At 44.3% G+C, this 27,359-nt stretch overlaps 1 protein-coding gene across 2 annotated transcripts in view; it reads right to left on the reverse strand.

Annotated features, from left to right (window-relative positions):
* PAK1 (p21 (RAC1) activated kinase 1) overlaps positions 1–23,611 on the reverse strand; it is a 71,750-nt gene extending 48,139 nt beyond the window's left edge. For both annotated transcript variants that reach the window (XM_066341225.1, XM_066341224.1), the window contains exon 1: positions 23,576–23,611. The gene's annotated coding sequence lies outside the window, so the exon portion shown is untranslated. The remainder of the gene's footprint in view (positions 1–23,575) is intronic.
* Positions 23,612–27,359: the final 3,748 nt, after the last annotated feature.

Raw genomic sequence — 27,359 nt, forward strand, 5'->3', positions numbered from 1 at the left:
GGGTCAACACCTATGCTACAAGTCAGGTCGAATCCTTGTAAATAATTAATGCAGCAACTGGGATACAATAGACAAGAGGAGCAGCCTCTTTAGCTATCACAGCATCTCCCTAACAGCAACCAACAGAAAATAACCCAAACAAATGATTTAAAAAAATAGTTTAAAAGACAGTCAAGGACAGTGGGGCTTTCAGAGGCTGAAACATGACTCATTTTGGAGCAAGAGCACAGCTGAGTAGACACACCACTAAAGAAACAAGACAGGTTCCACTCTAAAAGCAGCAATTAATTAGTAAATGACAGAAGACTTCCACAGGTTATTTGGTATGCTTGCATTTTTGCCTGAAACTAGTCATTTTTAAGAGGATCCAAATGCAGAAGGAAAGAAGCCTGACTCAAAGGAAAAAACCCACCAAACCAAATAGCAAACAAAAAAGTCCCATAGTTGTCATGTTTATGACTTACATTCTCTAGACAGGAAATCTTTGGAGCAGTAAAAGCCTCTCTGCCCCCTTCACTTCACAAACCCTTGATATCATCATCACATTTTTAAAATATTGCCTTGTTGAATGATGCAGATTAAAAGGAGTAAGTAATTCTCTGACATACTATTGAAAACCACACACCAGCACGAAACAGCATTTATCACATGCAAGGCCATGAAACTATTACTTACACTGCAATAAATTCATCCACACAGATACCACTGTCACTGCTGAGCACAAAACTGAGGAAATTCCTTGTCCCTGGCCCCTGGGGTTTGAGTGAGAGAAGTTGAAGTGCTCCTGCTTGGAGCAGGGTTTTGTCCCACAGAAACACAGCAGTATCTCAGCTAAGACAGCAATTGTCCTGTAATTATCATGCACACTTCATAGTCAGTGAAACAAAAGAGACCTTTCACTTCAAAAGTCGTTTTTAAGGCAAAAACAGAGGAAAGCTTTTCAAATGGTGACTATGAAAGGGCAAGGAGGGAAGATTGTGCATTTTTATGGGTCAGTAAAACACTGCTGAAACAACTGTGGCAGGGGATGGTCATGGGAGACCAGGTTTTATTTGCCACACCAAAAGTGGGTTTATTTTCACATAGTTAATGCACTTGTCAACCACTTAGACACAGCCCCAAACAAGAAGGCAGCCTGACAAGACAGAACAAGACATCCAGGTGGCTCCACAGTCTAGACAAAAATCTTGCTTCTCTGAAGCTTTTATATGTTCCTCTTCCAGAGTTAAAATCGGAATGCTAACAGTTCCTTTCCCAAATGGACAGCCCTCTGAGAGCGAATCAGATTTGGAAGCTTTCTAGCAACTACTCAGATCAGGCCGCCAGAGCTTGCTGCTTACGTGTCCGAGTTCAGGGCATCTGCAGGGTAGTCTTGGGATCAGAGCAGAGCTACAGTTGGATGCTCTCCAGAGGTATTTTAGGAGAACAGAATCAAATTGCCACACAAATGTAATTGCCAAGTTTCCGTCTACTGTTTCAGCAATTTGCTTGACGCGTTTAATTTCAGAGGAGAGAGTGGTAGAGTAATATGTTGTTTTTATTAATACATCCAAATTCCCTAACAGAGCATTCATACCTTTGGTATGGTGCAGGATTCTTCCAAGTTCTGCTTTTGATAATAGAAAGCATTACAAATTCTTCATGCTGCCTGGAAAAAATATTTGGGTAGACTGAGCTTAGGGCAGTCATTAAGAAAAGTGCAAAGCAATATTCTTAAATTGCCTAATTAAACTACTTATCAAAATCTACACATCTGGACAGAATTTTGGTCCTCTGCTTTCTCTTCAGAAAGCCAACCTTCAAGACACCTGCTGAGCATCTGGTCACTTCTTTACCGGATGCTTTCAATTCCTGTGGCCCATACAGAGCTAATTCATCTGGGGAAAAAAAAAAAAAATTCCTTGCCTTATACCCCACAGAATTTAGGAGAGTTCAAATGCTGATCCCTTTTGGAAAGGCTGTCCAAAATCACCATGCTTCTATGCTCCCATCACCAACTCATTGTCCATCCAGCTCTTGCCCATTGCACCTCTCCATTTCCAAGCTTACAGACTTCTGACAGCATCCCAGAGAATACACTGAGATTATCCAAACGCATATTGATTCATTCAGATGATCTGTTAAACCCACAAGGCATCCACTGTCAGCAGATCCATAAAGAGTGGAGAGTCAGTGTGTATGACTTCCTCTTCTGAATTTATTTTTAAAAATATTTCAGTCTCATTCCCACAGAACCAGAATGTCATCTGAAGAGGACTGTTTGCCTTCAGAGCTACATGAGAATTCAGGTTTTCTGGCAAAGCTGAGCTATCAAAAACCCAAGTTGCTTACACATCTAGTTTCCATTATAGAGAAGTACAACATTATTTGTTACACTCTGCACATGTGAACTGCTCCTCTTCAACACTTCAGAGCAAAGAAGTGAGTAAAGTTTTAATCTAGAAAGCGAGAAGAGATTACAGACCTCTAAAAAAATTACAAAAGCCATGTCATAGTGCAACATTGTTCACAAGAAATGTGCTCTACCTTCAGGATTTTGAACATTAATTTTTTTAAACATGAAAGGGCTATATCCCAACACTGACTTTCAATCCTCGCAGCATTTTGGTCTGAAGATGATTTACCATAGCTAAAAAAAAAAAAATCAAGCTAAAGAGTGCAGCAAGTGGCTAAGTGGCTTCAGACCTTCTTCGCAGGTACATGATTTCAAGCACCAGTTTGCTATTAGGTTGAACATCCAAAGGCACAGGAAACACCAACCCCAAGCCAGAGACGGGTCAAGTCCCAGCTTACAGTCATATGGAGGCAACAAAAATCCATTTTTTCTCTCCAGCTCTCTGAAGTTCTCTCCTTCCTTGGAGAAGGGCATTTTTCCTGCTCTATTCCACCTCACATGGGATTCCATCTAAGTAGAAATTCCACCTTTCACAATACTTTTTGGCACTATCTCCACACAGGAAGATAGATTTTTAAAGAGAGATTGAGCTTGTAGAAACTGCACCTTCCTAGTCCACAAGTTAGACAAAGTGCTCCAAAATCATACTCTGGGTAGTAACAGAAATTAAGATTCTACCAGTTTCTTTAGAGCTCTGCAGAGCCTGTGAAAAATCTTTTAAGTTTTCAAGTCACAAACACCACTGGCCCCATCAGCCTCACACGCTCAAGTGTGGTTTTACAAAGAGTGGGTCACACTTCAGCAGGCAATCTCCAAGCCCTGAGCAAGAACAATGCTGGCCAGAGCTGTGACAATGCAAAAGTGACAGGCAGCACTTGAGCACAATTTGATCAACAGTTACTCCTTACAGATCCCATGAGAGCTCCACTAGAGATATTAGAAGAACTATTTTTGAAGAAATCCAGTCGCAGGCGCAAAGGAGGAGAAAGAAATGGCACAGAGAGCTCAAGCACTACTTTACTTGCTCCTGTACTAATGAGAGAAACCCACAGCAGCACAGACTCCAGCATAAGCATGAGCCACTCATGAACACTGTGGTCATTTAGTACCCAAATACTGTCTACAAGAAATCTGGAGGAGAGCTGTTTACAAGGGCAAGTAGTGATAAGACAAGGAAAAGGTTTCAAACTGAGAGCAGGCAGATTTAGATTTGATATTTTGAAGAAATTCTCTACTGTGAGAGTGATGAGGCACTGGCACAGGTTGCCCAGAGAAGCTGTGGATGCTCCATCCCTGGGAGTGTTCAAGGCCAGGTTGGTTGAACCACATGGGTTCAAAGCCCCATGGCTTTGAACAATCTGGTCTAATGGAAGGTTTCACTAACCATGGCAGGAGGTTGGAATGAGATGATCTTTGAGGTCCCATTCTACACAAACCATTCTGTGATAGATACCCTGGCTCCAGGCAGCTTGACCTGGTAAAGCCATGACACTGCCCATGCTCCAAACAGACCTCCAATGGCAGTGAAGACTGAGCTACAAAGCTAGGTGACAAAGATTTCAATGTGATAACACAGTTTCAACAGACATTCAAGCACAGTCCCAGTTTCCTCTACAAGTGAAAGGCTTCAGTGAGATAACTCATGCAATTAAACCTACACAGAGCCTTGAGTCACTTGCTGGGTCAAGATCCAGCTGATTCCAAGAATCTGTATGCAGGCTGCTTACCCAGAAATTAACCTACTGCCTCAGAAAGTGTTGCTTAATTTAGAAGAGTGATTACTTACAGCACCTGCTGCTAGCCTCACAGCCCCATACGCCAGCTTCTCCAAAATGAATGCTAAGTCTTCTAAAATTATTTACAGAAGTAATTAAGGAAAGCACTAAAAAAACTGTGCTAAATGTAAAACATAACAATCAGCTGGGTTATCAGCAGCAATTGAAACTGTAATTTCCAAAGTAAATAGTGTGAGTTAAGGCAGTTTGAGCCGAAGTTGCACAGCCAGTCCTGGTGGCAGACTCCCTTCCTCAGCCAGGAATAAACAGCAAACCCTGCACAGGAGAGTGTCTGTGTATGTACATGACACACCACCTCAGAAGTAGCCCCACACAGCATGAGAACCTTCACAAAAGAGGTGTCCTGGCTTTAAAGCCACATGACCTGTAGGCTTTAAATATAAAGCCAAAACCACAATAACCTTGTCATGCAAGCAAAGAGCCTCTAGCAGTAGCCGAGCATTGAGGTCAGCAGGCAACAGAGAGAGGGAAAGAAGAGAAGAAAGGAGGATCAAAGACCAGCTTGATTTCCAAGCCTTAGCCCTTCTCTAGAAGTTTCTGTTCACATCTACAGATAGAGACTCAGAATAAGTACCCAGGCCCTAACAGGATGCATCCAGGAATGCTGATGGAGCTGACAGATGCCATTGAGAGGCCAGGCTCAGTAATTTTCAATCAATCGTGGCAACTGGCAGAAGGGCCCACAGACTGGAGGAAAGCAATTGTCAATCCTGATGTTCCAGAAGACCCAGGGAACCACAGGTGGGCCTACAGAAACCTCATGAAGTTCAACAAGGAGAAACACAAAGTTCTGCACTCAAGGAGGAACAACCACAGGCACCTACACATGCTGGGGGTCACCCAGATGAAAAACACTCTGGCAGAAAAGGACCTGGGGGTCCTGGTGGTCACCAAGTTGAGCATGAACCAGCAGTGGGTCCTTGCAGCCAAGAAGGCAAATGGTACCCTGGGCTGCATTAGGCCAAGTACTATCGGCAGGTTCATGATCCTTCCCCTCTCCTCAGCACTGGTGAAGTCACACCTGGAGTGCTGAGTCCAGTTCTGGGCTTTTCTGTATGAGAGGCACACAGACCAGAGAGCGTCCAGAAAAGGGCTACAAAGATGCTGAAGGAAGCATCTCTTCAATGATGAAAGGTTGACAGAGCTGGGAGAAGAGCAGCCAAGAGAGGAGCAGGCTCAGGGGGATCTCATCTATGTCTATAAATATCTGCAGGGAGGATGCAAAGCAGACGGAGCCAGGCTCTTGTCAGTGATGCCCAGGGCCAGAGGTCATGGGCACAAATTGAAACACAGAGAGCCCTCCCTAAACATCAGGGAACACTTTTTCACTGTGGAGGTGAAAGCACACAGGCTGGCCAGAAAGGTGGTGGAGTGTCCACCTTTGGAGATATTCAAATGCTGTCTGGGCACAGTCCTGGGTAACTGCTGTGGGTGGCCTTGCTTGATTACAGCAGGTTGGGCCAGATGACCTCTAGAGCTCCCTGCCCACCTCAGCCAGTCCGTGATTCTGTGAAGACATGTTCCTAAAGGTGTACAGGCATCAAGGAGAACCTTTCCAAGAAGCAATGCAAACTTTGACCTCAGTTTTAACTACTGAATGCGCATTTTTTATTCTGCTTGGAAAACAACGATGTTTCAGTAATGGTAGCTGACACATTGTTTGCTTCCTTCCAGGGGAAGGGGTTCAGAATTAAAGATGTAACCCTTCACCACACAGGTCTGTCCCAGAGAACAGTCAGCCCACTCGCTTGTGTGCACACAAATTGGAAGCAATCCGCATTTGGGGGCTTATTTCTTTTCCTAATCAAGACAGAGGCTATTTGCAAAAATTCAGCTGGGATCTTAAAACCCACTTTATGTGCTCAGAAGGACTTTTTCAGCAGCTTGAAAACATCCAATAGTCTATGCCTGCTTCCTCCTCTGACCCATATATATCAAACTCTAAAAGCCACAAGCAGCCTATACAGAAAAGTTTGCCTTTTAGGAGATGGAACAAAGAGCATAACATTCCTGTCTGAGTGCAACAAAAACAGTTTGAACAAGATTTCAAAAGGTCGCAGTCATTACAGCCTCCCAGAACCAGAGGCACCCAGTTGCAATTCAAGCTACACAGCTCATCTCTTTCAAGCCCAAAAGCTTGGCCAAGTTTGCAGGTCTTTTGGGGACACCAAGCAAAGTACCAGAGTGCCTCAGCTCCAGACACCAGCTGTCTCAGAAGCCAAAGAAAGCAAAGTAAAACTCAAAGTACTGAGGCTTAGGAGAGCTGTGTGAGCAAAATCTGACTTCACCCATTGCTCTGCAGCTGTGTAGCAGGCCCAGAAAGCATCACACTTCATATTATTCCTTAGGGTGTTCTTATTTCCTTGCTTATGGCTTATATATTGAAGCATCTTCTAAGCTGTACAGCTTTCCAAAAGAACCCTCTATCTGCTGTTTCACTGTGCAATGAATTAATGAAGGTCTGATATAAATAAATAGCCTGAAATTACTTTGGAATAGAAAATGCACAAGAGTTTCTCCAGAAAAGCATACAGCTCCTCCTTCTCCCACCCCCTTGGCCAGCTCTGCCTATATAAGAGGCTTATAAAATTTCAGGACCATTTCCTAAATTTTTAGCACTGCACAGAAAACCATTCGTGCATAAAACACAACTCAGTGATAAAACATTACTGATGTGGGTGAAAGAACAACTTCTGACAGGTAACACAGAATACCTGAAAGTGCACAGTAGCTCCACTACCCTTCTATAAACTGAGAACATAGCTGAAGTGACTTGAGAAAGGTCACACAAGTTTACAGCAGAGAAGAAACACATCTTCCAGGCTTGTTCTGGTTCTGCACCTGCAGCCCTCCAACTCTCTACTAATTTTGCAAGCGACTCTGGAGCAAGGCACGGAGTAGGGATCTGCTGCTGGAACAGGCTGCCAGGCAGAAGCTGCTGGGGCTGGTACCACACTCAGAATGGAAACAGCTCAGAGAACAGAAGGAACTGGCAGCACTCTGCCATCCTTATCCATCCTCTGTGCAACTTTCTCAATCAGACATTGGCACTGCTCACTCTTTTGCCTTTCCACCTGAATGAGCCTCACAGATTTGTTCCTGGTTTAAACTACCAAGCAACTACAACACTTTATCCTACTCCCTATAGGGCACAAGTTGCATAAAGCAGAGATTTGGATCACTGCGCCTGGAACAGCTCACAGTGTTCTTGTTCTGACCACCTATGCCAGGAATGGAATTTTCATGTCACAGAACCATAGAGTCATCAAGGTTGGAAAAAACCTTTAAAATCATCAAGCCCAACTACCAACCCAGCACCACCACCACATTCACCATTATACCATGTCCTCAAGTGCCATCATATTCACACATTTTCTGAACACTTCCACTCCACCGCTCCCTTAAGCGGTCTGTTCCAATGACTTACATCGTTATTGTGAAAAAAAATCCTAATATCTAATCTAAACCTCCCCTGGGATATCTTGAGGGCATTCCTCATGTTCTGTTAAGATGAAGGAAATGGTCAGGCCTCTTTCACTGGAAAAACATTTTGCCATCAGACATTTCTCTACAGCTTCTGCACTCTGAGGGGCTTAAAGCCCTCAGCAGATCCCCTCAGACTGACACGACTGACATTGACCTTGTTCCCCACTTCCCTCACCTCACACCAAGCTGAATCTGTTGACCTCCACTCAAAGTACATGCTCCAACCCATGAACTCATCCCAAAGCAAAGCACATCCAAGCTGCGACATGACCATCACATTCCTTTCTCTCAAAAGTGCACTCATTTATGTTGCTCTGCTAAGCAGCTGAAGGACATCTACTCCCACAAGCTTATCTCTGCCCCACCCCCTTGCTCATCTGTCTCCTCCTTCCCCAGGAGATTGGTGGCAGATGCCCACCTGGGGCTGCAAAGCCCCAGCATCACCAGTTAATTCCCACTGACTTTAACTGAACACTTTTCAGATCAATGACATGAACTGCTATTCACTGAAACATGAAGAGCTGAGCATCAAACCCCTCCTTTGAGTCATGTAAGATTCTGGTAAGAGAAGCCAAATTTCTAGATGCTCCCTAGAGCCAGCTCCTGGGCTAGAAGCAGGAAGAGAACAAAACCAACACTGTCCTCATGCAGTGGCATCATGCCAAACCTCTCTTGGCTTTTGGCATCAGAAAAAAACTGCCAGCTACCACCAGATTCAGCAGGAATCAAGCTGAAGGTCTCAGCTGTGCAGTCTATCAGGAGTACAGCTTCTTCAACCACTCTGAGGTTCGATAACAGCACAGTAAAACTATCTCCAGTATGAGACTTTCTTAAAGGGATGCTTGCTTCAGTCACCAAAAACAAGCAGCAGGTGCTAACAACATGCCAGCTTTGACTCATAAACTTCATTAGCCTCTTTACAGAGTTTGTGGTTTGTTTTTCATATTTCTCTTTGTGCACAGTGAAAGAGATCCTCTTTTATTTGTATGCCCTACCTCCAATATAGTTCCAGCAACAGCTGAGTTTTAGCACCTTTATCACTTCTTTTTTCTTAACAGTAAAACAAATAAACAAAAGGCTACACACACCCCCTGGATTTTCCCTCCTTAATGATACAGAAGCATTTCACTCATCTGCTTCCTGTCCCTTTCAGATTTTACAACTCAGAAGAAATTTTACCTAACAGCATTTGTTTGTGACTTCCAGTGCCATTTGTTTTCTTTCTCAAAGATTCAGAGAACCATCTTGACCCTATCTCATTGGTCCTGCTATTAAATTAGCAACTCAGCTGGCTGGTGGGGATCACATTTTGATCCTAACAGGCACCCCTGTTCCAAGGAGATGGGTAAACCAAGTGTTGCAATACAGTACCCTGGCAACAGGCACAGTGGCAGAATTTGTCTGAGGCAGCAACAGGACATGGCTGAAAGGGCTTGGAAGCAGATTCACATCCAGTTTGGCCACTCCTTCTACAGGGACAACAACCTCAGGCTGCAACAGCCACCCCGGTATCTGCCCAAATTAGTGGCTCAAAATAAAGCCGGGAGGAGGCAGTGCCTCTGCATTGGTTCAATTCCTCTGGCTGTCAACCAGCTTGGAGCAAGTCCCATAGGTACAGAAAATCTAAGAGATTGGAATCAGGCCTCCCATCGGTGAGGCAACCTGATTTCACTGGCCTTTTCATCAATCCCTCAGGGCTGTTTTCACTCTCTCATGAGAATCTGGGATATAGTTATGTAAAACAGATTCCTCACCCTTAATTAAAATAAAGTTCACATGCACACCCTGCTGAAGGCAGCATTAAAAAAAAAATTACTTCTCTGAGGAATAAGTCACTTCTTATTAAAAAAAAAAAAAAACCTCATTGTGCACACAAGGGAGTGTCTAACACTTGCCAGCCACCTGGATAATTGCTTCCTATGAAAAACTGCAGAGGAAAGCCCTGGGGAAAAGAAGGGTCATGCAGAGATTCTTGCAAAGGCAAGAGTCTTGCAAAGTGCAAGTGGGATTTGCCCTGCACAGGTGAGTGCCTGAAAGCCTGTCACCAAACTCTACCTGTTCTGAGGCTACAGTCACCAGTTCTCCACTGCACTATTACTGTCTTCCACCTATTTTAAAATCAAAGACCATAGTGTTTAATCAAAAGTTCCCTGGCTGTAAAAGCATGAGAGCTGATGGTTCATATTAGCTTTACCTGCTGACTTTGTGATTTAAACCTGTGCTCCTTCCCTTCTTCCCATATGGAATAGTCTCAACTATTTTAGCTTCTTGGAAGACGGCCCATTTCTTTGCCCTTTCTGCAATGCCACCGTGCTCTGCAAGAAATGTGGAGACCAGAACCGCACATCACCCACAAGATATGGGAGCACTGAGCATTTATACCAAAGCCAAATGGTGTCATTCATCACTTTCCCAATGAGGATGGTGGCCTTTTTGGTTGCTGCTGCAGTGATGTTTCCCTCTTCATCATAAGATGTGAAATTGCCCCAAATTTTTTACTTCTTATTATTCTTGTGACTTTCAAACCATTAAAAAGCCTTTCCTCCAAACTTACAGGTGCTTAAGGTGTTGATAAACATTTTCTGAAAATCTAAACACCATATGCCCATTTTAACCCTTCCTTATTGACACTCCACAGAACTTCATGGGATTGGGCAGCAGGATTTTCATTCTGAGAAGCCACACTGACTTTCCCAACAGTTAACACTTCTCTAAATATTCAGAGACCCTTTCCATTCCTGGTAGCATGACTCTTTGTTGTGTTGTTCCCAGGATCCCCTCTAGAGCCCTTTTTATAGTTGGGAATCACACTGGCAGCTCCCCAGTCCTCTGGCACAGCAGCCGTCTGTAGTGATAAATTATACAGCTTGGCCAGCAGTTCTGCAGTTTCACATTCAAGCTCCTCAGGACTCCTGAATGCCATCCAGCCCCGCTGACTTATTAACATTTATCTGTTTGGTCTATTTTTCCCTTTAGCAATTATCTTGAATTAGTTTATCGATCCATTGGCTACAAAAAGTGCACTTGACACGGGAGCATCCTCAACACCTCCAGCAGTTAAGACTTGATATTCTCTGCTAATGCTTTATCATCTTCAAGTAGCTTTTTTACACCTTTGACTTCAAGCACTTCCCATGATACCCAAATCCTATTGGATTATATCCTCACACATATAATAATTTATGTCGTAGTGGAAACAGTAAGTCATGTTCTAACATCTCAGAAGAGCAGTCCCAAGACAGACTGTTTTACCTACCTGGTGTCCCCTCCTACCAGCCTGTTCCCTGGAGCAGCTGTCACCCTGCTTTTCCCTCCTGGTGAAAGTTTCAGATACCACAAGAGATCAGGGAGGTTAAACTGTGTCACCATGAGAGCCAGCTGTAAGACAGGGTGGAGATCCAAGCACTAACAATCCAAGTCTGGGACAGGAGCTATCCAGGCCTAAGGCAGAGTTTCCTAAAGCTCCTCCTTATCTGGGAAGGCCGGCACAAGCAGAAAGCAGCTTTTGTGTGATGTGATGACATTTATAGATGCCAGCACACATGAGGTGCAAACAACTACAGTTTTTAGTGGCTTACCATGACTGAAGTACTAAAGCAGATACCTCCCTCGCTGCCACAAAAAGTGGTTTTGTTCCTCACCAGCACATCCCTGTAACTCTCACAAGGTTCTGTGAAAATTCTCCTTTTGGATGAGATTGTGTGTGAAGCTACCTGCCTGCACAAGCACTTGCAGAGTAGAGACTCAGTTTCCTTCTTCCACACCCTCCATTCCTTGGCGTTTGTACCCTTCAGAAGCCCATAGCTGTCCTGCCCTCCTACTTATTTTATAAAAACTACACAAGTATATAGCTTTTATCTTCCTCTTGCGTCAATCCCTCCAACCCCAAAGTCACTTCTGTTGCTTTTCTTCAACTTCCTTCAGTTTATCTACTAGAAAGTAACAAAGATCAAAGGCAACATTACATCACAATAAAAAAATCCCCCCACCCTTCACACTGATTAGCAACATCAGACCAAATTTTCAGAAAGATATTTAAGAGGTTTTTTTAATATACTTTTCCAGCTTAGGTGCCAAATCCCAACAGTTTCCGAGGGAATCAAGCGCCCACACACTTTCTGGATTCCCACTAGATGCCTACCCACATCTTTTAGTACGTAACCACATGAAACACTACTTTTGTTCTCAAGGTTAGGCTCTCAAGTGCTGCTAAGACAGACCCTGAATGTTCCCACTGAAACACACAGGCTATTGACAGAGTTATGCCTCCTGGTTAGAGAGAGGAAAAGGAAAAATAGGGAAAAGTAAAAGAAGAAGGGAGGAAAAAAATATGAGAAAAGGGAAAAAAAGAAAGAAAAGGCCCTCCACAACTTTTGGTTTTTGTTCTTTCATGCCAGGCAGATCTTACCAAATACCTGCTGCACATTTCCTGCCACATGAAAGCTTTGTTTTCATCTTGGCTATGAATTCTGAGGCACAGATGTTGCTGAAGTCTTTCTATACATATTGCAGGGTATTCAGAGATAAAATGACTATATCAGAAATGTGTTTTCCTACTCCTCCTGTGCCTGTTTGTTTCTCTGTTTGCCCTTTATACTTATATGACAGAACTAAGCATATTGTTTCTCCTGCACAATTGTGCTTTAGGCTCACTGTGAGCCTTTACTGGCAGTGTTTAGGTGGAAGGTGACAAGGAATCACAGCACCTCCATGAAAAAGCCAAACATTTGTACAACTCCTACACTATAGCACTTTGGCTATGAAGTGGAGGACTGCAAGGTAGAAGGGGAACAGCAAAACAGTAGGATTATTTAATTTAGTGAGACTAGCTACAGCATTAGCAACTTAATTCTGTCTCAGAGTAAAAATACAATTCAAGCTGAAAACCAGAAGAAGTTTGGGCCCAGCTTATAATCATTCTTTCAATTCTGAAAAACCTCTGAGAATACATGTAACACTTACACAACACAAGACATTATCAGATCAGTGATAGGAAAATCCCCAAAGTGCTCTGCTACACTAACAAATGAAGCCATTAGTCTAAGCATGGAAGTCTCTACAGCATGGCAGGGATTACAAGAATTATTCCTCCATATGGAATCAAAGAAGGATTCAGTGCAGCAGAACAGGATGGGGAGAAATACATGATTCAGTTGTGATTTTTTTTTTTTTTTTTGGTCAGGATCTTTCTCAGAGACATTTATTAAAGACAGAGAACCAGCTAGGGAAGAGTCAAAATCAAAAGGGTGAGAAAGTTGGGGCTGTTCAGCCTGGAGAAGAGAAGGCTCCAGGGACACCTTAAAGCCCCTTCCAGTACCTGAAGATGGCTACAAGAAGGTTAGAGATGAACTTTTGACAAGGGCATGGAGTGACAGGGCAAGGTGGGGAGAGTAGTCTTAAGCTGAAGGAGGGTAGGTTTAGGTTTGATATTAGGAAGAAATTATTTACTATAAAAGTGGTGAGGCACTGGCACAGATTCCCAGAGAAGCTATGGATGCCCATTCCCTGGAAGTGTTCAAGACCAGGCTGGATGGGGTTTTCAGTAACCTGCTCTGGTAGAAGGTTCCTTGCCCATGGCAGGAGGGTCGAAACTCGATGACCCTTACGATCATTCCAACCCAAGCAATTCTATGATTTTATAAAACCCATTCTGCACTAAGGACTTTCAGATCTGCAGCATAAGCAAGTCCCATAGGAGCTGACTGGGCAGGTGCTAGAGACAGATGGATATAGGAACAAAATAAGCAAAATAAAAAGCTGTACATAGCAGGCACCACAATGACAGAATAAAGGGGCACTTACTTGAGCGTCAGTTCTGAGGAGCCACTAGACCTCACCGTGTGTCGTACAGCCCTTACATCCAGCTCTCAGACCTGCAGGCAGCTCTGTGATCTTTAAAACTACACCACAGCTACAGTCACTCATACTGCTTTGCAAAGTTTCCTGCCAGGTCAGCTCACAGCCAAGTGCTGAAAGGGAAAAGCACCCTTGCCTTTGGATGGCTGTGAGCCACGATGAGCTCAGCTGTGTCAAGCCTCATCCTCCCATCTCAGCCCCTAAGAAACTCAAGCGAAGAGCACACTCCCAGCAGGTGGAGAGAGATCCCTCCTGTCCTTTCATCATGCACTCAGTCTCCAAGAAAATGCAAGTTCAGAATTATACTTTTAATGTTAATTTTGAGTTGACCACATCAAAAGGCAAACAGCTGCCAACAGCCACATCCTTGCTTTGTAGTTTGGGGGGAGGAGGGAAGCGCAAGCCAGTTTTGAGAAAAAAAAGCAAAACAAGCTTCTCATATGCTAGTTGAGAAGAATCCTAAGTCAACCACAGTCTCCTCCAAAATTAGTAGTTAATTCATTAGGAATTTAGAACCCTCACAGACAGAGGTTTTATGCTGAAACTAGCACAGGTTATGCTTTACTGAGACCCCTTTCCCTGCTCACCCCATTCACACTCCAAAGAAAAGAAAAACAATGCATATAAGACCCCCCACCACAGAAGGAAAGCACATGAATTCAGGAGAAAGGGGATTCAGAGCACAGAGATCAGGCATGTTCATAGTCTTGGATTTCAGCTGATTTACCTACAGCTACAGGAAAGTGCAGATGGAACAGGATCTCAAGCCTTCAAAAACAAGCACAGCTACACCACACAGTGGATGAGATCACCTTGTTGAAGTCACTGTTCCTCGATACTGAGCCAAAATAACAGGGTGGGATTCAAAAAGCAACATCATCAGAAACACAAAGCATCCACTGTAATATAAAATTTGCAGCAGGTATGATGTTAAAAGCAGAAAGCCACTTGCTGCTCAGGTGAGATTCTTTTCATCTTCATGACCATTCCATCCTAAACTGCATGTTTACACATTAAATGCTGCCATATGTCATCATGTGATGAAATGTTTTTGAAACAAACAAAAAAAGCCCACACAAACACTGTTGGTGGCATTTGGACTAAGTCCCAGGATGAATAAGTATTGGATCAGAAGGCAGGAAGGGCTCCTGCAGGATGCACCTAGTGTTAGAAAGAATTGGCTCTTAAACAACCACAAAGGTCACCTAGAATAAAATTGATTATGTGAATTAAAGAAAAAAAAAATGATCCTGATGATCACCTAATGAACTGCAGGAGATAAAGGAAATCAAGCTGAGAGCATTTCAACATTTTTCTAAAGTAGCAATTTACTTTAAAAGAAGCCTGCAAGAAAAGACATTCTTGGTTGGACAAAGTAAATGACTAAATTCTTACAATTTTTTATAGCTCATCACTTCTGAATGTTTTTCTTTTGTAGCTCAAGGACTTGTTTCAGAGACACACAAAGCCAGTGAAAAGCTGGCATTCTGAAGTCTACAGGGTAGTGAGACTTCTGATCTGCCCTTGCAGCCTTCTCCCGCCCTGACACTCCCAAATCCCCTCTTCACCGTGAGTAAATTGGAAACAAGCTTGGGAGGGGGGACTGCTAATATGAGCTGGCAGGACACTGTTTCAGCAAGTATAACTTTGATGTGAAAGCCAGAAGCCCTACCATGACAGTGCAGTGAGTCACCTGATGACAAGTCACTGAGGCATTTAGAGATGGATTTTGAAGCCTAACAAGTGACACTGTTTTGCCTCCTCTGAGGGAAGGATGTGCCTTTATTGAACCCGGAATCCAAACACCGGTCTGTGACCTCCTGCCTCCATTTAAAGGCAGCCTACTCAGAGGAATACACTGTTGCATATTTTCTGTCTCACACGAGAGCCCTGAAGGAACCTTGAGTTGTTTGCTTTCTCCTCTTGAATCAAGCCCTGCTTTTGTCATCTCCAGCCCTGCCCTTACCTCCTCAGCCTTTCTAATGAAACCTACAGATCTAAATATTTCCAGATACCTCATCACCAAAACCACCTGCTTGACAGAGGAAGAAAATGGGTTTCTTCCCCTATCCAGTCTTCATCCTCCTCCCAAGCCCCAAAGAAGATGCTTCTTACTGGGGTAGAGGACAAAATATTTTACCTCCCTGCTGTTCATCTGTGCTTGCCCAGTATCTTGAGGATCACAGAAGTATGAGGAATCTGTTTCTCATCAGTCTTAGGAGTGGCCAGGGAAAGTAAAGATAGGCAGGAGACAAACAATGTTTCTGTAGAAAGGCAAAAGGAAAACAAACTAACAAACAATGCTTTCAGAGATATTATCAAGCAATGGAAGCAGAGAAAAGAAACCAAACAGGAAGAACACAACAGCTAGTTCCCCCACACAACTGCAAGTTCAGTACTGCTGTCAGGGCTCCCAGAAATGGCAAGAGACACAAGTCTGACACTGGAGGTTACAGCTCCAGATAAAACGTCAGTTTAATTTCATTCATACCCTTTAAAATCTGGTTTAGGAACATATTCAAAGGAATTAAAGCAGGCCTGGAAAAGTACTTCCAGTCTCACTTCTTCAGTCTTTTGGCAGTGGCCTGATAGTGCATGAGACTCCTGCTGATGGCTGTGAATATGGTACAGCCTTTTTACTCATTCTCTCTGCTACTAAGGGAGTCAAAATTGCACAGAAGAATTTATAGCACACACAAATGTAAGAGACTGCAATTTTTCCCAGGTACCTTATTACCAAGACATATAGGCTGATGCAACAATTAGAAATTTGATGAGCCAGAAATTAAAACGCAGATTTTTATATTGGATCAAGAATTCTTTGAGACAATACTTATTCCTGGTGCTGCAGTTTCCTCTCCTTCCTTCCCTCACAACTTCTCTTACTTTCTGTAAGGCTACTCAGTGAAGACTTCAGAGATTTTGGAGAATTAAGTTAAAATGCTAGTAACTCACTGTTAAGAGGTAGTAGATACTGTTACTTCCTCACCCAAAATTAGGAACTGGAGGCTCAAACCAAAGCCTCTTTGTGCTTAAGTCTATTTATTTAAGTCTTCAAGGCACATTTGGATCAAATTCTGTCATTTCTCTCTACAGATAGGAGTGGGAGAAGTCTCTTTTATATGACACATATTTTTGCATAGCTTTTACATCTCCAGAATCTTGGAGCTTAACAGATCGCATCAAACACCTTAACACACACCCACAACTGCATACATTTTACCAAAGAACCTTACCAATGACTTTGATTATCAGAAAGGGGGTGGTTTTGATGAAGGACTATGTGGTATAATCACCATTTCATTTCTGGGTCTCTCCTTTGAGTTCAGCTCCTAAAGCTTTTTTGTTATCACCTCTGATCTGCTGTGCTCAGGAGACCAGAGAAGCAGCGCTGAAAGTGAACACACATCTTATTCCAAAGTGGGACTGAAGATGAGCACAACAGCAGGGTAAAACAGAGATGGGAACTATAAGCTTGTGGTTAACATTTTGTGGTTAAACAGGAAAACTAGCTCTCCTGGGCAATGTGGCAAAAAATTCAATCAAACTTCTGCAGAAAAGAGAAGAAGCAGAGACCACATCCATAAGATGTGCCATCCACTTAGCAATCATCCCAGCATCTTAGTTCTATGACTTTATCTTCCTCCAGCCTCCCTCTTGCATGGAAACTGAGTATTCTCAGAGCAGTTTCTCATTTCAGCAATAATCACCACAAGTCAGGTGGCTCAAACCCCCTCAAGCAAAGCCTTTATTAAAGATATTAAAAAACAAACAAGAAAAATGTAACAAACAAACAAACCACCACAGTACATAGTAAAACACAGAAATTCACATTGGAAATTCAGTTCTAAGTAATTTACGTTCCACAAAGCAATTAGATCTGTAGCTTAAAAAATTGCATTTGTGTACTATTGGAGACCATATACATATTTCTGAAGATTTGGGAAAATTTTGACTCTTTTCCCTTTTAGGAGAAGCGTGCCCTTTCACATACTTGTTGCTTGAGTTCCTGAGCTTGAATCAAAGAGCTTTCCTTCTGTGTGCTATTTTTGTGTATTTTGAAACCAATTCATCTGGATTTGTTAAAATTGGCCAGTATGTGAATATCTGCCATTTAATTTTTGACCCTACCTAAAACATTAGCCAATTATACACTAATTTAGATCACTCTCAATAAAAGAAACTTTTTAGTACTATGCCTACATCTTTCAGTCTGTTAAAAACAGTGCCCTACCAAACCAGTGTTTTACTAAATAAAACACTGATGAAGTTGGGCTCTATTAGAAGTTAACACATGATGTGGTTTGCAGAGGAAAATTACATCAAAATTTGTCTTGTGTGAGCTATTCCTGAAAGGATAAGGACATATAAATTGTTCTATTTCCAGAAGAACTACAAAATGTAATGGGATTTTCATAATTGAGCATCTCATTAATTTTAATGAGCTAATCAATATTGCATTTTGAATCCTGATGTGTCCGTTTGCTGCTAATCCCTCTTTGTGCTGTGTGCTCCCTGGTCTTTGCAGCTGTTACCTGACAAATCTACCTTCTATTGTGAAGGGACATGGGAGTTCAGGCTCAGGTGACCAGTTTAACAAGCAAAAAAAGCAGAGGATACATCATAAGCCTGGCCTCATTTTTTACCTCCTCTACCTTGACACACGCTGGCATTTAGAGAGCTCCATAACAGCCTCAAACACCTCACACAGGAAAGCACAGGGCCTTGAGCTGAGTTAATCTAACAGCTTCAGTAGTATGCAGAGAATTGGGAAAGAGGGGTTGGAACATCATCCTTTCTGCTGCTGGAGGAAATCAGCTTTTGCTTCACCCCAAGCAAGTCTGAACTCTGGAAGTACATGAATTCCACATTCAACTGTGACTTCTAGCCTCCCAAAGCACGATTGAAAGAAGACATTCTTGAAATACCTACTAAAGGCAAATTGTAGAATCATCCCAGCACAAGCCGCTCAAGTTGAACTTGTTGGCAAAACTGCATAATGTTTACTTACAGAGAGCTGGGGAAATTAAATACAAGCTTTACAAAAAGAATCACTTCTCTACGCTTTCCACAGAAGAGACTGGGTTAAGAGGCCAAGCCACTCTTATTTTAGGATCAGTAGAGAATGTGCATTTGGGAATATGTAGGCACAAATCATTATCTATCTTGTAATTTCTTTACGCTAAATAAGTGACATGGTATTTTGCATTACACTGTATGCAAAAGAGGAAAAACAAACCCACACGATGCAAGCCACTGGTTCAAATAAAAATATTTCTCGCTCCAGCTCTTACTTCATGAATAGAACATCAGCCCTGAGAAATGGGCTTTGCCTTGTAAGGGAAGCATCATCTAAAATACTGGTGTGTGCCACTGCAGTCATTAAAAAAGGTAGTAGTGCAAAGCTCTACCGATGCTTAGAGAAAGTAACTCAAAGCAGGGCTGTGACCTTTAGCAAGCCAGGCTGTCAAACTGTGTCCTAACCTTTTGTATTTGATTTTCTTTCTCTCTGCTGCCATCTGGAAAGTCATCAAGTGCCATCAGCAGTAAGCCATGGACAGACACTGTAACTACCTGCAGCAAGCTCACAAGGGCAAGAAACAAAGGTAAACTTGGAAGACTTCTCCATTCCCAAAACACTCACAATTTGAATAGCATTTATTTTTCTTCCCCATTTTCCTTTTACATTACAGGTGGACAGACTTTATGGAAAAAGGAGGGGGGGAAAAGTCATGACACAAGTCTTTATGCCCCACCTGCCTGCAGCCCATACTCCCCACTTGACTTCCTCACAGTCCCACAGCTAAAGGCTCACCGAGATCAAGGAACTGTTTGCAGCTAGATGCCACGTGCTTCAAGGCATCACAATATATTTTGTGCCCTGTCTCTCACAGGGTAGTTGGGATCACAAAGGGCTGCTTTGGTAGAAGTTACTTCTCCCCAGAAAGTAAATTTGGTTACTTCTTCTGCAGTTCTATGATATGGCCCAACTTTCACAAGTTAGGATTTTTGTTTTCTACACCAGTCACCTTTTTCTCTTCCTTTCTTTAAACCTGAGATGACACCAGGTTGCCCGATTCAGTGCCACTTCTGACAGGAAGTAAGAAATTAGAATGGCCTGAAGGCAGTTATACCAGCTTAAGAGTAAAACAAACTCGCTATATGGCAGGTCCAAAGAGTACAGATTGCAAGAAGGAAAGAAACTATGGAGATGAAGTTATTGTTTAACCTGCATCACAGACTACACACAAGAGATTGATGGTGTATGAGTGGAAGCCGGAACACTTGGACTGCAAGCCTGAAAGAGCGTATTAGTACACAAACCAGAACTGAATAGTCTTCAAATTCCCCTGGAAATCCACTTCTCAGATGGCTTTTTTTTTTGGTTGTTTCCTCTTCCCCCGCCCCAACAAAGTAATGCTAAAATCAAGAGGAAGGGTGAAAGCCACACTACAACAGTGTTTTTGCTGATGGATTTGTTTGCAATGCTGCCTGCATCCCCACAGTGAGAGGAGCAGGTAAAACTCCTCTCAGCTGCCCCAGTATACAATACAACACAGGGGAGATCAGGGAGATTACAAGAGGAATCAGCATTTTTAGAGTGCAATTCTCTGACCTATTTTAAAAATACCTACAGGAGGGTGACACAAGGCACATCCTAAAAGGGCCTTTTTTTCTCTGCAGATCATACTGGGAGCCTGGGGAGATATGTTCAGCTCAGAGCACCATGTTTTGAGCTTGGAGCGTCCAGGTTTTCATCGAATGGATCCCATGAAGGGCCCTGAAATACTGATGTGCACCCCAGTGTCACGTGCCAAAAAGAAGACAGACCATGCAAGGACCCAAAGACATCCACAGCTCTGAGGATGTGCCTGAGGTGGGATGGGACAAAGGCCAGCTCCCTTTCCTGCACAAAGCCAGGAGCAGCCACCACCACTGGAGGACTGAGCACTACCCCTCACAGCCACAACATCCACATCTGCACATGCTGTGCACAGCTGCACCCAAGCACAGGAATTTCAAACTTGAACTTCAGTTTACATAAAAACCTGATCAGTACAGGCAGCATCAGGTACTTTTAACCCAACCATTCCCAAAGAGCACCACGTGCCTTAACCTCAGTTGGGAAGAACTGACTTCTGTGCCACATCAGTGAGCACTGGCTGACAGTCCCAGCCCTGCTGCCACCAAGGGGAATGGCCCTGGCCATTCCCATCTCTGGGAACAGGGGTACAAAGCAGCTCCTCCCAGGTGAGAGCTGTGCCAGTGCATAAAAAGAGTCACACACTGGAGTATTTCTCCATCAGAGCAAGCCCTCAGCATCAAGCAGAACATGCTGACATTGTCCCCAATTCCCATACAAGCCAAGACATCAGGCTGAGGAAATTAGTTCAGCTCACTGCCAAGTATAGAAAAACACTCTTCGACACAATATAGTTCTGGCACACAGTGTTATTTTGCCTTCTCATAGAGGTAAAAAGCCAACAGTAGGCATTCTTGCACCTGTGAGAGGGCTAATGGCTGACTGTGCTTTTAAGAAACATGGCTGATTTTTAGTTTCTGGTTTCCGTCTGTGTCTTGCACATCCTCACCAAGATTGGTCAGCTCCTTTAAAAGTCTATTTGCTTCTGTTATCTGCGGTTGACAGGATGAACTGTGAAACCAGAACACTTTGAGGGTGGAGCTCTGGATCATTTCTGTACTTTTCAACCGAGAAAAGTTTATTTCAACTCTAGGTTGTTCTGTACACTCTTAAGCATATAAGGAAATTGGATCATAGCAACAAGCTTTTGAAATTATGAAACTTCCCACACTAAGGAAGTGAGACAGGTGCACAAAAGGGAAAAATAAGGAAAGAAGCCATACTGCAGCTCACATTTATAAAAGAGAAAACACTAGTCAGCACACTGGTGAAATTCATGCATTGGAATCCAAGCTGAGAGAAAAGGTCTCCCTTCAGAGACCTGGAAAAGGATACTAAAACAGTTCTTTGACCTCTCAAGCAAAGAGAGCTAGCATCAGTTTTCAATCCAGTGCAAGTAAGGCAGGCAGAAACACAATAAGCAAGCAATATATTTTCACTTGTGGCAGTTATATTGGACTTGTCACGTATTTCTTCCAATATCCCCACACGGCACAGAAAAGCATTAATTAAAAGCCTCCCTTTTCCCTATTCTTTTTTTTTTTCTGAGCAACATCCAGAGCACATAGTATTCTTCAAAAATCAGTAAAGGCGTTCTTCCTGTCATGCTACAGGAACATTTTCTCTTCAAGTTTGTTTTTGGCTTTCATATCCAAATCAAATAATGGTAGTTTTATCATTCCATTTAAAGATGCAAGTCCTCCCCAACAAGGAGTCAAAAAAGGCCAAAAAAAAAATCACCTGGTGGTTTATTGTCCAGTCTTAAGACTCCAGCTTTGCTATACAGTACAGCTGAGAACAAATTCTGTTCTGTGGCATAAGACAGGCAATCCAGAGTTAAACAGAATCGGTATTTGGACATATTCATTCAAATTCCCACCATACCTTCTGTTCTCTGAGCAGAGATGAGCTTCACTTCTCTGACTTACCCACAAAAAAATGCACAGGGAAGAGCAGTCTCCAAGCATCCAGTGGACACACACGCAAACTGTTCCACAAGGAGGAGTTTTTTCCAGCCTTACCCTATAAAGCTGAGAGCAAGATCAGCACACCCACACTTAAGAGATATTGGAGCAGCAGACAGGAGGATGCTCCCTGCTTGGCCAGGTAATGTGTGCAGCACTCCAGGTATGGAGAAGGGGGAGGTGATTCAGTGAAAGGCATCATCCATAAGCCACTGGGCAAAGAGTAATTGCAAGCGAAGGAAACAAACATTCTTCCGTCTGTGCCCGACACAGCCATTTCACCCAGCTACAATACCTGCTTTCACTTTGAAAATGAAAAGCTTGGCTATCTGAACAGCTTTTATGGTTGTTCTCACACACATACACATAAACATATCTCATACATAATTATCACGTAAAGTACACGCCTTACAGCCAGTCCCAAGCAAGAGCCAGGTTTTGACACCTATTTATAAATCTTGCTCCTGAAGAAAGAACTCCTGGAGGCAATGTCGGAATAAGAATCAAGAAATGCTCAGCAGGAGCAGATGCACCGTGACACACATACGGATGGAGCCAGCTATTCCCAACAATCATGAATTTTAAGCCCTCTGGATAACAAAAGCAGCAAGACTAGGGATTGCAGGCATGGGAGAGCTGTGGCTTGGGGCATTTCCATGCACAGCAGAAGACAGAAGCGCTACTGCCCCTGACGTCTCGTCCTGCTGCTGCTGCTGCCTCCTCCTTCGAGCTCCCAGGTGCGTTCACGAACACCCAGAGGTGCCACCCATCTCCGATGTCCCTTCACTGCTACCCAGCCCCAGGCAGATGCCGCTGCTTTGACGGAGGCTGGATTAGAGACCACCTAACGTTCCCTTCAATCTGAATTACATGCCACGATCCCAAAGTTCAGCTTTGCTTTTAAGTACGTGCAAAAAGCCACTGTTTCGGACACACACGCGCGGCGGAGGGGTTAAAAGACAAGCTCTCACCTCTCCATCCCTCCTTCACCAGCCACACAAAGCCCGAGGCTTCATCACCCCATCGCCCAGCATGGGTCCAACTCCTCAATTCTTTGTGTCTGCCCAAAGCGCCCGCCCCTCCAGGCAGGACAGGGCGCTTGGCAAAAACTGCGGGCTGAGCCCCGATTCCATCCCAGCCTCTACGCCGGGACCCCAAACGCGCGGCCCCGAAAGGCTCCCCGCTCGCAAAGCCCGGGGGCTGAAACAACTCCCTTTGTTAAATGAATGAGACGGGGAGGCAGGAGCGGGGAGGCAGGAGGGGGAAGCCAGGAGGCGGAAAGCAGGCTCAGTACTCTCTTCTAAAAGAAAATTTCAAAAGAAGGGGGAGAAGAGAAAGGCTGAAGAACAACGCACCCGTCCGCTCAACCTCTGCGCAAACTTCCCGGTTACCAAAGAAGCGAGGAAATCCCCTTCCCCGGCGCGGCGGCACTCACCTTCCGCCCGCCGCAAGGTGCTGCCCGGCTCTCCCCGGCTCTGCCCGGCCCCGCCGCTCGCACACCGCCCCTATTGTGGGCCCGGCGCCGCCCCCCGCACCCTGCCCGCCTTGCCGCGGCCATTGGCTCCGGGGGGCCCGCCCCGCAGCCCCCTGCCGCCAAGGTGGGCCGCCGGGGCGGAACGGGGCGGAACGGGGCGGGGGTCCGGGCAGGGGCAGGTCCTTCCCGCCTCGCTCGGCGGCGGCCGGGGCGCGGCATCGCAGCCGGGCGGCCCGCCGTGGAAAGTTTTTTTGGGGAGGGGGGTGGTACCTTGCCGGCGCTGCAGATCGGGAGCCGGAGCGTGCCGCCCCTCGGGAATCGGCCGGCCCGGGACGTGGACGTCTTTGGCGATCACGCCATGGGCCGAGCTGCCACGCGGGGAGTGGATGGCCGGCGGTCGCCCCCTTGGCGAGCGGCGCTGCGATGACTTTATTTCTGCCGCTCGTATCGCGCTGCGCTATCGCGGAGCCGGCTCCATTGTGCTGAGGACTGTGTGCGTGCAGATCCAAAAAAGGCAAGAATGAAATGGGCTCTGCCCTGCTGCCGTGTTGCACAAGCCGAGGCGTCTATACCTTATATTGCCGGGCCCCGGGTGTTCCCTCTCCCCGTGATCCAAAGCTTGCTGCAAACTTGTCACCCTAGTTAACAGGAGTTTTCGGCTCGGCGCTTGTGCTGTGCCTGGAGAGAAAAAGAGGAGGAGTTTGAGCGCACGTACGGCGCAGGGCTCTCGAGAAGAGAGCACGGGCATGCTGCCGTGTTCCTGGGACGTGTTCTCTGGAGGCACGAAGGTGAAATGCTGAAGTGCAGCAGGTAGATACAAGCAAAAGGGAGACAAGCTTTACACCGAGACAGCACGCCCCTGCACAAGACAGATTAAGACAGCGCTGCCACGGTCTCGCCCTTCCCCCTTGTACCAGCATTTATCAGTTCCCCTGATAAGTTTGTTTGGGAGCTAAACCAGCAGAAAATTACCATCGCGAAAGTAAACAAATGGAGGAAGCGAGGATTCGAGTCTGGGACTGATAGGGAGAGTGGGAATGCCACAGAGCTGATTTCACTCAGCTGAACCTGCTGTGGAATTGCACACTTGGAAGCACTTCCCTCTGTCGGCTACATTTAACATGGGATTCAAATCCACTCTTACAGGCAGATTGCATGAACTCCCTCAAGCATCCTCTGGCTGTAGTCTGCTTGCAACATAAAGGTTTTTATGTAGTTCAGGGTAATATGCAGCAGTCACATCGCTTCAAAGACAGGATCAGACTCTGTCAAGAATCCCAGAGATACATGGGAGCTTACAGGATTGCTGCTGGAGGATGGGGAGGAGGGCAACTGAAGCAAAAAACATGCAGCTCAGCTTAAATGCTGGATCCATAAAGGATGCTCCATCAAAGCTGGAGTTAAAACCCAAGAGTTACCCTTTGGCCCTGAACTGAGAGCTGAAGAGGGACTTCCTTTTGTAGCATGCTTGAAATCCTAATACCCTTTCAGAAACATGGATGCACCCTGACAATATTAAACAATCAGTTTTGAAGCCAGGCAAGAGAACAGCCAAAAATACCCCATAAACATGCCTGTTTGACAAGGTGTTTTACCAAATACATTCATTCAACCACACGGAGAATGGATAAATCGGGTAATTGCAGTGTTTGACCTAAGGCCTGGTCCATATACACCTGGTGCACTGCCCTCTGCTGAGCCCTGGTGAGATCCACCTGCAGTGCTGTGGCCAGTGCCAGGCTCCTCAGTCCAAGAGAGACATGGAATCCTGGAGGGGGTTGTATAATTCTAGTGTTTGCCCAAAGGGCTACAAATATGATGAGGGGACAGGAGCATCTCTCTTACGAGGAAAGGCTGAGGGAGCTGGACATGTTCAGCCTTGAGAAGAGACAATTAAGAGGGGACAATCAATACACAGGTTAACTCAGTTCAGAAATTCTTTCACTTAAGCCTTTGTATATTTGCTGCCAAGGCATCTCACCAAAGCTTTAAGAATCCTTAAATTTTGCTATTTTCCTACGCCGTAGTAATGTGGAATCCTAATGAGATATCTGGGAATTACAATACTTAGAGTTTTCTGAAGTTACCCAAAGTTCAAGACTCCTTTGTCTGAAACTATTGGTGGATATTTCAGAGGGAGTTCCTAAAGGAAACGAGGAAGATATCCGTGAACAGTATAAGAATAGGATAGAAAGCTACCACTGCAAACCAGAATTCAGTACTTGAGAAAGGAATGAGTGAAATGTAAATAATTTTATTTGCATTTCTAAGCACTCAGAGCTAAGTGTTCAGGGATTTTCAGGGGAAAGGATCCATCTTGCCTTGCACTCAGGTTAAAGTCAGATGGCCCTTTTCCAATATGGAGGAAAAGGGATTTCTTGTCCCTTTTGGGACACCTCAAAAGGGTCTCCTGTGTTCTGTGGGAAGAAGCCTGGCACCAGACCCCAGCCTCAAAGAAGACCAACTCCGTTGAACAACCGATTTTACAGCGATCACATTTTCCTCCCCTTCAGACACAGAGCAGAACAAGCAGTACAGTTGCCGTAGGGCACAGCCTGATGATTTCTTCTTTGTCAGCAGCACCAGTATCAACAGTTCCTACTCTGCTGTACATCTCTGTTCCTGAGCTACTCCCTGCACTGTGCCAACACAGCTATTTGTGCAGCTATGGAATGGAAGGGATCAAAGAAATGGTCCACCTAGGAGTTTTCCTAGGTGTTTTTAGCCAGATGAAATCCCCAAATATCTTGGCTGACATGATGCAGGAGGAACACAAAAGCATGTGAAGTCACAGGAGCTGAAGCTTAGCTGAGGGACTGTAACTTGTTAGGATGTGCCCACTTAGTCACCTGCATTAACCTGTCCACTCATTTAATCTGCTCAAGCAAACAGAGACAAATTGGATTCAGCCTACATGGAAGAAACCAGAGTTCATAAATGAGTTGAAAACTAATTACAGGTCTCTAGGTCTTAGTAGCAGGGAAAGGAAAAAGACAAAAAGAAAGATGGAGTCCTATGGTTACACAATTACAAAGTTCTTCAGCCAAATATCTTACTGTGAAGATGCAGAAACAGCAAGCACCAGCAAGCAGAACTGAAGGTGATGGTGGGTCAGCACACTACTGCCTGGAGGTTTCTCACCCAGTAAATCAGAAGTCAATCCAGCAAAGTAATGTTGTTATAGTGGTGTGAAGTGAAGAAGAAGACAGACTATGATTCATCACTGCCCTACATATCATAAGTTTGTACAGCTCTGCAAAATATATGTAAAACACTTTCAAATCACAACTATTTCCTTTTCATTTTGTCCAGATAATGCAGTACACTAAAGCAGTGAGGAATGTGTTTCTGGACACAAATCTATGATGCACAAATGTTTTTGCTAAACAAACACACAAAAGCACGACAGCAACAATCTTTCATTTCCTCAGTAATAGTGCCAGAAAAGCGAAGTAAAAAAATAATAATAAAAAAAAAGGGTCAGAACACCTGACTAGCACAGGGAAGCATCTGGTTCCTATCTTATATATCCTGATGTTAGATGGTATGTAATACCCATCACAACAGAAGTTAAAATCCAAAATGTATACAAATATCACATTACCTCTGCTGCATATTTAACATGGACATACATCTCCTACTATCCTGGAGAAAGGTTTGCTATGATTTCTTTGCCTAGAATGAGTTCAAATACAGGAGTAAGAACCAGAGTCACCATCTTAGCAAAGCTGGCTCTGGGTTACAC

The sequence above is a fragment of the Sylvia atricapilla genome, chromosome 2 (assembly GCF_009819655.1).
Source record: "Sylvia atricapilla isolate bSylAtr1 chromosome 2, bSylAtr1.pri, whole genome shotgun sequence".
In the NCBI taxonomy this organism is placed as follows: Eukaryota; Metazoa; Chordata; class Aves; order Passeriformes; family Sylviidae; genus Sylvia; species Sylvia atricapilla.